This window comes from Meleagris gallopavo, chromosome 12 (genome assembly GCF_000146605.3).
Source record: "Meleagris gallopavo isolate NT-WF06-2002-E0010 breed Aviagen turkey brand Nicholas breeding stock chromosome 12, Turkey_5.1, whole genome shotgun sequence".
Lineage (NCBI taxonomy): Eukaryota > Metazoa > Chordata > Aves > Galliformes > Phasianidae > Meleagris > Meleagris gallopavo.
The window spans coordinates 5,917,721-5,930,315 of NC_015022.2; the positions used below are offsets into that span (position 1 = coordinate 5,917,721).

The 12,595-nt window shown below is 37.5% G+C and overlaps 1 long non-coding RNA gene across 3 annotated transcripts in view; it reads left to right on the forward strand.

Annotated features, from left to right (window-relative positions):
• LOC104912784 overlaps positions 1 to 11,454 on the forward strand; it is a 49,810-nt gene extending 38,356 nt beyond the window's left edge. For 2 of the 3 annotated variants that reach the window (XR_004161037.1, XR_002118865.2), the window contains 3 exons: positions 5,304 to 5,376; positions 6,979 to 7,079; positions 11,410 to 11,454. This is a non-coding gene — a long non-coding RNA (uncharacterized LOC104912784). Of the gene's footprint in view, positions 1 to 5,303; positions 5,377 to 6,978; positions 7,080 to 11,174; positions 11,320 to 11,409 lie in introns of those variants that run through there. The other variant, XR_004161038.1, reaches the window with a different exon arrangement.
• The last annotated feature ends 1,141 nt before the right edge of the window (positions 11,455 to 12,595 follow it).

Below are 12,595 nucleotides of genomic sequence, written 5' to 3' on the forward strand. Positions count from 1 at the left end.
TCTATAGATGCATTGCATTGTAAAGCAATTAAGCAAGTAAGATCCTTTTAACAGTGAAGTCTCATTTATTATTTATAAAGGTGGAACTCTCCCAGTACAGCTGAAATGGTCTGAGGAAGCCTCAAAGGGGAATATGACAGCTACGTGTTCCTGTGAAGTCAACAAACTGGATGTTTGGTGCAGAGTGCAAAAGAGTAATTTGAATTGGTTGTGTTTTGAGTTGCTTTAGAAAAAGGTAGTTCGGTTTGTAATTAAAAATGCACTCTGTTTATTTGCTGAAGTTTGCACAGCTCTATGGCAACATATTTTCCTAATGTCCACCATTACAGTGCCTGTATGCTTGGAAATGAGTTGGCTGAGAGCTTTCAGAGAAAGTTCACAGCAGAGCTTTGCTCAGCTATTGTTGTGATCTTTTTGCAAATGTATGCAACTTAGAAGTAGCTTTCTCACAGAAATTTACTGCAACATAGTTCAAGTTAAAAATTATTCCTCTTTTGCCGTCAGGAAATGAATGAAGGCTGTCTGGATGCTTTGCTGTGCAACCTGCTGTAGAGACCCTGCTTTAGCAGGAAGGTTGAGCTGAATGGTCTCCAGAGGTGCCCTACAGTGCTGCGATTCTGTGACTGTTTTAGACTAATGAAAAATATCATTTGGTGTGCCCACAATGGAGTACGGTAGAAAAGAGTTACGATTAAGAACACTGATTGATCAAAATAAGTAGTGCTTTGGTAATCAATTGAGGTCTAGCAAGGAAGCCTTGTTGGTATGTTGATATTTGTTTGTATACGTATGGGCACTGTATGTGTACATATACAAAGGTAGCCTCCCATGTGTGTGTATATGTGTAGAAATAGTTCATATCAGAATGTGTTTCAATTTAAAATATGTTTTCAAGCTACCACAAAATTAGAAGCCACAGGTAAAAGTCAGATAGTGCTACCATCATTTAAAGGTGAGAAGTAACAATTGATCTCCTGCGATTTTTGATTTTCTGCTTATTAACAGAGATCATGATATTTAATGGATATCTATAGATGAAGTCCATGGAAAATTTTCTGTTACTCAGTGACACTGGGATTTCTTCCTGTGTGTTCTAAAAGATCTCAGAAGCACATTGTCATGCCAGCCACTGGGTGCTTGTTTGCCTTCTTGTGAACAGTGTCACAAGGGCAGTAAAACAGCTCATGCTGGTAGATTTGTCCTGGTTTAAACTCTTTTTTTAGTTGTGGACCTGGTAGACAAGAATTTAATTTTAAAAGTAACCTGGGGCAAATCATGCTCATTCTCTTCATATCCCTTGTAAATGCATATTTTCCTTCACAAATAATCTTTACTTGATTGCTTAATACAGTTTTTGTTTCAATTTTCTCAGTATAGTAGGCTAATAATAACCATTTTTCAAAAAGTAAATTGGAAGTCTTATAAATGACTTACAGAGAGGAAAAACTAATAGAATTACATCTCGGTGTTTTTTATATGTGGATATGTGGCATGATCTTTATTCTCTGATAGTTACTGCTATAATGAAAGTAAGGCCACAGAATAAGCTTCTACTGAGCTAGTAACTCAGTAGGACAACTTTGTGTTTAAATCAAATAAAACCAGAAACATTTTCTTCACAAACAGAAGTATTTTAGTGAGAGTATACGGTGAGTTATGTAGTCAAGGTATACTTTTGGGGTTCAATCCAGATCTATACTATTTTGATCTTCCAAGAAAATCCTTAAAGCCCAATTTGAGAATTTTGTCTTTCAGTGGCTAAGGAGAGAAAGAGCTCCTTATTTGAGAGTTTTTATCTATCTTATTTAAGTTTACGTACAACAAAGTGTGGATGCTGGGGAGAAGAAACAAGTTCTATGATCATATGTTTTTCAGTCCTCTTCACAGAGAGATGATGAGAGTAGCTGGCAGCAGTTCTGAGAACACAGGAGAGTCCAATTAATTTAATGATGCATAGCTAGGCAGTCAAATTATTTTTTTCTTTGTTACTCTTGGTAGAATGTTCCTTGGCTGTGGAGGAAAGGAGATGTTCCAGTTCACTTCTATTGCTCCTTTTGTTCAAGGGCAGGTAGGACTGGTGCTATTTCCACAGCGTTTGTGGGAGTACTAAGAAAAGTGCAGGCATGTAAACAAAGCTGTGTACAATGTGCAGATAAGGTCCTTGGACCTACGCCCCAGTCAAGCTTACTTCTGTGCTGTAAAAAATCAAGAGTGGTTTTGCAGCTGTCTCCATACCAGAACATAGCTGTCTGCTCCCTGGGGGCCACCAGGATGCCCATTTTGTGGGAACAGGCTGGGTTCTGCACTCAGCACAATTGTGTGGGGCCAGCCAGCAGAGAGCTGGATTTGAGTACACTCAAGCTGTGGATCTACAAAAGAGGTGAGCTGATCCCAAAGGATGTTGACACTGAATTAAAGACATTCTTCACTCCACTTGCATCCGGCTGTCTACCTTGTACTGGCAGTGGTGTTTTTGCAGATTTCTGTATGTTGATTCAGTCCAGCACAAAGTTCATCCGTACCAAAAAATAACGTAGTGGGAGCTTTCTGTTGGTGAGTCAGTGGCCCTTACACAACTTGGATAAGCATCACAGTGTGTGGGAAGGAGAGAATGGCACCAGGGAGCCCAAAGCAGAGCAGCAGAAAAGGAAGAAGCACCTGGCCTTTTAAGGCTACTGAATTTTAGCGTAATACAGAATCACAGAATTGTAGGGGTTGGAAGGGACCTCTAGAGATCATCGAGACCAACCCCCCTGCCAAAGCAGGTTCCCTACACCAGGTCGCACAAATACTTGAGTCAGTACAAACTAGTTCTGCTAGGATTTTTCTTCTGTGCTTTCAGCTGCGTTTCAGCTTTTTCACAAGCTGTCAAATATCTGCATAGATTGGTAGTATTTAATTAAAAGCTGTAATCGTGTCATTTAATGGAATGCTAACCTTCACTAGTCTCTCCCTGCTGCATGTACCCTTTCTGTCACCACAGTTGGCGTTAGCTGCTGGATTGCAAAATTGTTAATGTAGGATCTAGTTAAACAAAAGTAGATAGGAAGCCCCTGTGTTTTTGCTATGCATTTCACCTAGTCAGATTTAAGTCATTTGTTAGTGACTAGCAATACTTGCCGTGACTTTCCTGTGAGCTTGCAATGGTTAAATGCAAATAACATATGCAGGATGCTAAACTGTGGAGATTTTCTTGAGTACTTCAGGTAGAAGTTGAGAATGTTTCCTTTTTTTCCTCCTTTCTTTGTAAGCTGAGTCTCCACAACTTCTTGACAACCTCTCAATCACCCAGCGCTCAATCACCCATACATCAGAAAAGCATTTCCTGATGTTAAGATACTACTTCCTGTGTTTCAGTTTGTGCTTCTTGCCTCTTGGCACTGGGCACCACTGAAAAAGCCTGACTCAATCTTTTCAGCACCCTGTTCAGGTATTTATGGATGTTAAGAAAGCTTAGAGAAAGCCTTATCTTCTCTAAGTTCTAAACTATCTCAGATTTATTCCGAGAGGTGAGTTTTTCCTTCAATCCCACCCCTCAGACATGTGCATCAGTAATTAACAAGGACTATGATTCAGGCACTTGAGGCAGTAGTAATGCTATGGCCTGTCCTGTAGCTTGACAGAAGCTGTGGCTTTGTTATTACACTTAGAATTGCACTTTCATTTTGTGATTTGCAGTGTTTGGCAGTAAATTTGAAATTGGTCTGTAAACACCTTGAATTTCAAATCAAGAAAGCATTAAAAAAAAATAAATCAGGAAATGACATTTCTGACCTTTTAGTGAGTTCATTTTTGTATGTGTGATCTTTGTGCTCTTTGTTTCATGCACTAGAGTAGATAAATGATTTGAAAAACATCTCCACATGTTCTTTGTTCTGGATCTGTATGCGCCTCTTGTTTCTCTACCTATCCACAAAACAGATATGTGAAGATAAGGGATAAAATCCATTGTTTATTCAGTTCAGATTTTAAGTATTTTTTTTTTTTCAAATCTGAGTGTAGATAGTTGATAAACTTGAGAGTTTAGGATTTGTAGTTTTCTACAAAGTCTCTGCTGTGCATGACAAAGAAGTAGGTGTTGGCATAGAATTTTAATCCTCTTGTAATTAAAAAGAGAATTTTTCATTGTGAATAGTTTTCTCTAGCTTCTGACCAGTCAGGCAGTTTTCTGTGACTTCTGACTGTTCCTGCTGTCATTGTAGATGCTCAAAGCAAGCAGCAATATGCATAATAGAGATGTTTATCAGATCTTAAATTGGAGCTCTATACAAAGAGGCAAACTGCTGCCTTAAAGTGATACATGCAACAGAGAACTTAAATGGAAGTGTATTGAAAATCTGAGCTTAAATAGTAATATATATGTATACACACACATATATGTTACTGATATTGGGATAGTATAATCTAGTGTGAGAACATACGGTACTTATTAGGCTATAACAATGTCAAGATATTGCTACACTGAAATCTTAATGAATCATTAAGGAGAGATGTTCATATCTTGGTTGTGATATAAATAAGACAGATTTAATTTTGGCATCATTAATTACCTTTAAGAACTTACTGGAAATGTCTGGTGTTCTTTTCTTAAAGACTTTGTTGTGATTGTTTCAGTTTGAATCTAGTATAATTTAAATTTCTTATGTGTATCATTTTGCGTGTACTCATTTAATAACTGAATGTAGAATTGAATACTGAGGTCAGATTTATTGCTTGTTATGGCAATTGCAACTTTATTTAAATCTGTAATTCAGAGTCAGAGACAACTATGTTTTTTTATGACCTGTATATTGAAGAACAAGTTTTTATGTCTACTTGCCTTATGCATGAATTCCATAGGGTTACCATCAGGCCAATATATTTCCTTTCCCAGCCCATCTTACTATCTAGCGGATGCGTGGTGTCCATAGGGATAGTTTTAGCAGGAGGCAAAGGAGTCAAGGGAGTTTTTGTTTTTCTTCATGCAATCCCTTGTTAGTTTTTTTCTTCATGTTTTTGCTGTCCAGAGGGAGTTTTTTTTCTGGCTATTTTTGAACTGCAGTATAACCAGCACTTTTTAATGACACTTGAAATGAACAAGCACTTTCATAGGCAGTCATTCTTTGACTAGCTTTTTCCTATGTGCTGTTACTAGAAATGTTAACTTAGTTAGAAGAATTCTTTCTTTGAAATAATGCTGCAGATTGTAATGCCGGGGTCAGGATGTGTAGTGGGGATAATATAAACGGATGCAAAACAGTTCCTTGTAATGTTACTTTTGGAGTCAGTAAAACATACTCTGTGTTTTCTCTTTGTTCTCACAGGCACATAATACTCCAGAGCTTCAAAATCAGAAGTAAATTCATCTGGACAGTTGCCACCTGCCTTCCTAAATAGGTAAGCATACTAAAAACAGGAAAAGGGGCCTGCCTACTTTATTCCTTTGAGTAGCTGTAAACATCCCTTCCACTCCTTAAATTAGCATTTGTCATTTAGTTGTTTTGAAATGATGAACATAAGGGCCTTGCAAAGAAAACAAGAATTACACTTGTTTTCTAATTTGCAGTAATTAGAAGCATAGATTCACCTAGGTTCAAGATAATAAAATCCAACTATAAACCTGACCTACCAAGTCCTGTCATTAAGCTACATCCCTTAGTGCTACATCTACACATCTCTTGAATACTTTCTAGGATGGAGATTCCACCACTGCTGTGCGCAGCCTCTTCCAGTGCTTGGCCTTCATCCCATCTGTGAGGAAATTCTTCCTAATGTCCAATGTAAAACTTCCCTAGTGCAGCTTGAGACTTGTTTCCTCGAGCCCTATTGCTTGTCATCTGAGAAAAGAGAGACAGACACCCCTGTTGCAACCTCCTTTCAGGTTATTATAGAGAGCGATGAGGCTTCCTCTCAGCCCCTCCTCTTCAGACTAAACAGCCTCAGTTTTCTTGGCTGCTTCTCGTGCGTTCTGTTTTCTAGTCCCCTCACCAGCTTTATTGCTCTTCACTGAACAAGTTTCAGGAACTCTGGGTCTTTCTTGCAGTGAAGGGTCCAAAAGTGAACATAGTAGTTGAGGTGTGTTCTCTCTAGTGCCCAGTGCAGAGGGACAGTTGCTTCCTTAGCTCTGCTAACCATTTTATTCGAGTTGCAGACGAGGATGCTGTTAGTTATTTTGGCCTCAGTGCTGGCTCGTGTGCAGCTGTCAGCCAGCATGCACAGGTCTTTCTGCTGATAGGCTTTCCATCCACTCTTCCTCAAGGCTGTCTGGCTGTGTGGGGTTGAGTGTCGTGGAACTGGACTTGGCTCATCTGACTAGCCAAACCAGGTTACTCTGCAAAGCCTTCCTGACTTCAAGTAGATTGACAGCTCTGCCTAAATTCATGTTGTCTGTGTAGGTACCGAGGGTGCATTTGATCTCCTTATCAATATCGTTGATAAAAATGTGAAACAAAACTGGCACTGCTGAGACCTGAGGAATGCCAGTGATGACTGGCAACCATCTGGAATGAGCTCCGTTCATTCTGACTCTGAGCACTGCCTTCCATTCAGTTCTTCACCCAATTAAGTGTAGCCAACCAAAGAAACCTAAAATTACTAACAACTAACAGTGTGCCTATTGCTTGTGGCAGCATAGAGCTGTTGGACAGTGTATTGTTATTCATAAGATTAATCTTTATCTGTTCTTCGTAAAGCTTGAATACTAAGTTCCTAAAACCATGCATATTATTGTAACGTAAAACTGCTGCAGCAGTTGACTTGTCACTGCAAAAGCTCTGTTTGGGGCATTGTTTTTTGCTTTCAGATTTTTTTAAAAACTGTTCCTTCTGTAGTGATACAAGGGTACAATTCATTGTGAGGCTATAACTGAAGACCTCCATAGCAATAACCTTGGTGAGAACAGTGAAGTGAACCATACGTTTGCTAAGTACATGTTACTTAGCTGATTATCAGCTGCTGTAAATTGCCATTTGCTTGCTGACTTCTTTCTGCTTTCTGCAGGAGGAAAAAAGGGATTATTGGTGCCTGCCTCGTTTGCTTCACCAAAATGAGATAGGGCATGCAGGAGAGAAGGGATAGTTTTGCAAGTGGAAGCTACAATGGTGAGTTGGATTTTGTCCTTCTGCTGCAGAATTTCTCAGTAATACTAAATACGTTGTTTAAACCAAACTTCATGCAAATATTTCTACTTCTTTCTAAGTGTGTTACAAATAACATTTCCTTGGCAACAGTACTGGCTTGAAAAGTTTTTTCCAACTGCTTCTTCCTCCCTTGACATTTTTGGTCCACAGTACTACTGGAGGCGACAGTCAATAAACTAAATCAGCAAAATAAATAAATGGAGTTAAAAATAGTTCTTTTCTTCCATAGATGCACAGAAAAGTATGTGAAACTATGATATGTATTTTTTTATTTCACACCCAAGTGTCTTTTTTTTTTTTAACATTATGCTGAAAATTGAGCATGTGGTTAACGTGATTTTTAAGTTTTGAGGTGCTAAATTCCCTCTAAAATTGTGATAATTGTGCAGGGACTGAAAATTAGTAGGTATTTTTTATAGCTAATTTGGCTTCCTTAGCTCCACCTTTAAAATAGTAACAGTTGCACACCTCACAGGCACTTTAAAAAAAACATTAACAAGCTTAGTAAAGAGATATGTATATTCTGCACAGATGAGCACCAAAGGAGGAAAAAAGTCTCCATTCAAGTGGTTCAAAAAGTTACAGTAAGTTAAATTCCTGGAACATTTTAATTTGATTAAATTTTTTGAATGAAGGATAGAGATAACAATGGATTCTATTATTTTAAATGACTATAATGTTTTAATTATGAAGGTTATTCTAAAACTATGTCTGAAAGGAAAATAGTTAAGTAAACAACTGTACTGTTACTAGAGATGCTTCTATATTGTAGAACGGATTGCTGTGAAAACTTGGATTTTTTTTATCACTTTGCAAGTCAATCTGTAACTCATGTGAAGTGGAATAAAAACAGTTGCTCAGATACTTTGCAAAAAATGATGCATACATTCGTATTTAAAAAAAGAAAAAATTGGGAGACACTATTTTGGTAGTAGAGGAGTCTATGACACAGAACATTGTCTTCAACATATTAGGCACATTGAAAACTCTGAGTATACTTGACCAATTCAGCTTTCCTTTCTCTGTCCTGAGGTATAACAGCTGAACAGAGAGGTTGTGCATCCTAGTGTTGGTGTTGTGCTCTCTCTTGTATGTTGGCATATACAGTCTTGTTTTTTTCTGCAGCATTTGTCAGTCAATGAACAGTCATTGCAGAGAGCTGGATTTCTACATCTAACAGTTCTGAATTGAGCTCAGTATACAATATTGAGTACACTCCTTACTGGTTGTAGCTATAAAAATATTATCTCGTGGCATAATTATCTTCAGTACTTTTGGGGAATTGAGTAGGAAGATGACTATAAACCTGAGTAACAATTCCGTGCTGAAGACCATACTTCCTATGCACTCAGGTTTTGAGTAATAACCTCTTAATGCACTCAAGAAACAGAGTGATGACCATTGTTTCCTCATGTATTGGAATTCATATTAAACAGACTTAAATGGACTGGAGCGTGTGGAATTAAATCAGGTAAATTTAGAATTCAGAGATTTTCAGATCTGAGTGGTGTTCAGATCCTGTTTTTCATCTCTGACTATCAAATGTCTCTTCTTGAATGCGAGTCCTTCAAGTGTGTCTCCCTTTCAGAAGTGGGACTTGATGTGCCAAACTATGTGAAGACTCCTAAGCTGTTGCTGAGCTCAGCATTTCTCTCAACAACTAATGAACACTTTTCTTTCAGAACTCCACCCATCCCTGGGAGCTCAGTTCTTTCTATTCAAAATTGTTGAGGGTTAAGAATTGTATAAATAAAACCTTTTCAGATTCTTGCTGAGAATTTCGTAGGCATCCAGTTCAGTCATGAGGGGGAAAAGCTGTGTCCAAGTGTTGGAATCTTCCCTCTGGAACCTTTGCCACCTCCAAAGTCCTTGTGGCTTGGGGCACTGCATTCACCATCCACAAGTCTTTCTCAGCAGGTGTCAGACTAATTTTATTTGTCTTTACCAGATCACCAGCACTGAATGGATTGGGTTGCTTTGCTCGAACAAAGTGAAGCATGTTATTGGCTTCTTTAATCTTTTAAAATTAATCGCTTTACTTGGAGCAGGGACTCCAGCTGATTCCCAAACTTTACCCGTGATAGTGATCAGAGACCAGCAGTGCCTGTGTAAAATAAGTCAATCTCTTTTCTGACTACTTTGGTACTCAGGCTCTGCAAAGAATAGAAAATTCTGTAACTCTTAGTTTGTGTTACTCATCTACCCCAGCTGTCTGCCATCTCACGAGGGGCTGATGGTGGTGTAAGAAAGTACCATCTTTAGGTTGTAAGGAAATGGCATTCCTTGGGGCTTAAGGAATGTCCCAGAACTTTCTGGTAATGATTAAGTGGCTGTCAGAAAACAAATCTAATTTCTATTTTTTTTCATGCAGTTTATTTAGCTTGTATTCAGAATGAATAGACAAATGTTACTCCATGTTACGTAAGTGTTCTCTTGGGTCCTGATGTTGTGGTAGAATGTTTAGGGGATTATTTTGATATATTATAGAGAAATGCTATTCAGTTTCTCAGGTAACCAAACACATTACTTGTCACTGCAGGCAACTTACTCTTGATTTCATCATTTAACAGTTACTATTAATTCTAGGCTAGTTTATGACTATGTACCATTTGGTTGTAGTCTATTTGAATGTCAGTATTGAATTTATCATAGGAGTCTTCATTAAGATACAATTAATAAAGACTATGACCTGTGTGAGGATACTCAATTTTCTTTACCTAATGTGGTTAGAAGTGTGTTTTAATTATAGGCTATACGGTGTTATTTTGAGATTTAATTGCTGGTTGGATTGGTGTTTTTTGGAAGCAATTTTGTTACATGATAAATGTTGTCGTATGAGGTACGTATTGTCAGTGAGTGCAAACACATAACTTTGCTTTTCCAAATGTTGAAAACAAGCAGTTCTTGCTCTTTACTTCTGGTATGTACCTTTCACTAGTGTAAGCTTGACTTGTTTACTTAATCCGTATGAAATCAAAACACTTCTACTGGTTAGTAGAAGTACAGTAAAATATTTTTAGGTGTTATTCCATAGGAAAAAAAAAACCAGTAAAATTAGACAGTAATTATCTCTACCTGATTTCTCAGTTTTATTAATGCGTATAGGGGCTGAGAACGTATGGATGGAGAAGCTGGTACTATTTATATAACTAGAAGGAACCAGTTGATACACGGGTGGAGGAGATAGGGAGTAACTTATTTCCCAAGTAAATCATCATCTGTCATATTTCTTCTTGAATTACCTCCATAGCTTTCAAGCAGGAAAAGCTGATACTATTCATTTCATGTGACATTAGAAATCTTTGGAAACTTTATTCAGAGCGAATTAAATCCTTGTGAATAACAAAAGTAAATTTCAGTGTAAATTAGGCCTGTATGATTCTAAAAACAAAAGAAAACGAAAAAAAATCTCCTTTTGGAACAGTTAATTCTTTACAGTGGACTGGAGGGTCTCTGTGCTCTTAGACTAAAGGAGCTTTTGGCAAGTAGTAGCTTACAAGACTGAAAAGGGTCAAACACTAATTAAGTTTCAGACATCTTTTTTAAGGTCGTGCTTTGCTAACTTGGAACTGAGTCAACATCCTTTGCAAAATGTGTGCTGCATATAATTCTGTTCCGTATATATTGTATCGCTGGAGGCTGAGAGATATGATTGTTCCATTTTTGTTCTCAAGTTATTTACTGTTGCTGTTTCATAAAAATGAATTGCACACTAGTGGGGTGTAATAAACCAAGAAGTTTCTTATTTCTTTTATTAAACAAACCAGGATTAAAAGGATGTTTTATTGAAATATCTTGGTTGAAAAGACACTGGAGAACGTTTTATCACAATGCACAATTTTTCAGTGATTGTTGTTAACAGAGGCTTTAATATGTACAATTAAATAATTTAAATTAAATTTTGCATTAATTTCTAAGGCATCTGTTAGAATTGCTTCATACTCTGGTGGAACAAGGCAATTTATTAAATATGCTTCTGGTTCTTGTAATGGTTAAAATGTCATCTAGGAGAGATATCCAAGAGAAAGCCAGTTGTCATTTCTCTGTATCTCTTAGTAGGTGAAGCTGCAGACCTGGTTATGTGGAACGACTTTACCATAGAACCATAGAACATTGAGGGACACTTGTTTTCTCTTGAGTGCCATCTGACTTATCGACCACACTTCTTGTGAAACAGGAATGCTCTGAAGTTACTAATGGTAGGAAGCATTGAGGAAGGCAGGAAGACAGTAAAAATAACAAAGATGTCTGTCCAGTTACTTTACCTGTTACGTTGTCTTTTTTATTATAGGAAGGACAAGCAGTGGGAAGTAGAAAAAAGTCTTACTAGAAATAAGTAAGTACAAGGCACAAAACATTTCAGAATTGATGCAGATGAATTTCATTTGAAAGCAGGAGCCAAGCAGAGCAATATGCAAAACAGTTTTATTTTAATTGATTACACTGGGGTTTGGTAAACTGTGTTATGGTGAAAACTGAGATTGACCCATACCTGTTCATTTCCAGGGCATGCTCTTGGGCTAATGAGACAGCATCTTTGATTTTAGTAATTGAAATTAATCTTGATAAATAAATGTAACAGATGGCTTCTTCAAAGGACAAAACATGATAAAATAATTAAAGCTGCGTAATAAAACAAGGAAACAGATGATCTCCTTGTTCTGCTTTATAAGAGTGCTAAAATCTGTATATCTAGTACTTGCTGGTACAGATGATTAAATACTATGCTGTAATTTCTGTAATGCGTCTAATTTCATCCAGCATGTTATAAAATTGTTTGCAATTTGTAGCAATACATAGGACAGCACATTTGTGTGATGGGACTTTTAACCATCCTTCTGTAGAACCTAGACTCTCAAAATAGCTAATGGAAACTCCAGAGAACAACTTGAGCACATTGTCTACTTCCTTCTTCAGAGAACTTCTCTATTTGCATATTGACTTGTATGGCTACAGACTCAAGGATCTGAGTGCTCTGTTTTTCCATTACTTGATAAGAAAAAAAGAGTGATTAAAGGGGGGGTAAACCTTCAACTTGTCCATAGGATCTACAAATCAGGGTTATGGTTAGTTGGAAATGAAGTTTTGAAATCAGACATTAGACAATGTCATGTTAGCAAGCTCATAGGTGTGCAGCATTGAAGTGATGTCAAATGTCACAAAAAGGGGAAAACATTTTCAGCCTGCTTTTCTGACAGATGAGACTTAACGCCCATCCATCTGTGTGTCACTGTTTCCTATTTCCCTGAAACCATTACAGAATTTGGTAAATAGAACTGTGAAAGTTAATAAAAGTCATACAGAATTTGTAGAATTCTATTGCTGGTGGATAAGGGAGACAAACTAGAATCTGACTGATTTTTAGACTGTTTGAAAGCAGATGTCTGACCAGTAATGTATACGTGGTTCTTCTGGGTTACCTCTGCAGTGTGCTAGTGGCTGCTGAAATTTAGCATATAAAGGAGAGAATTTAAAAA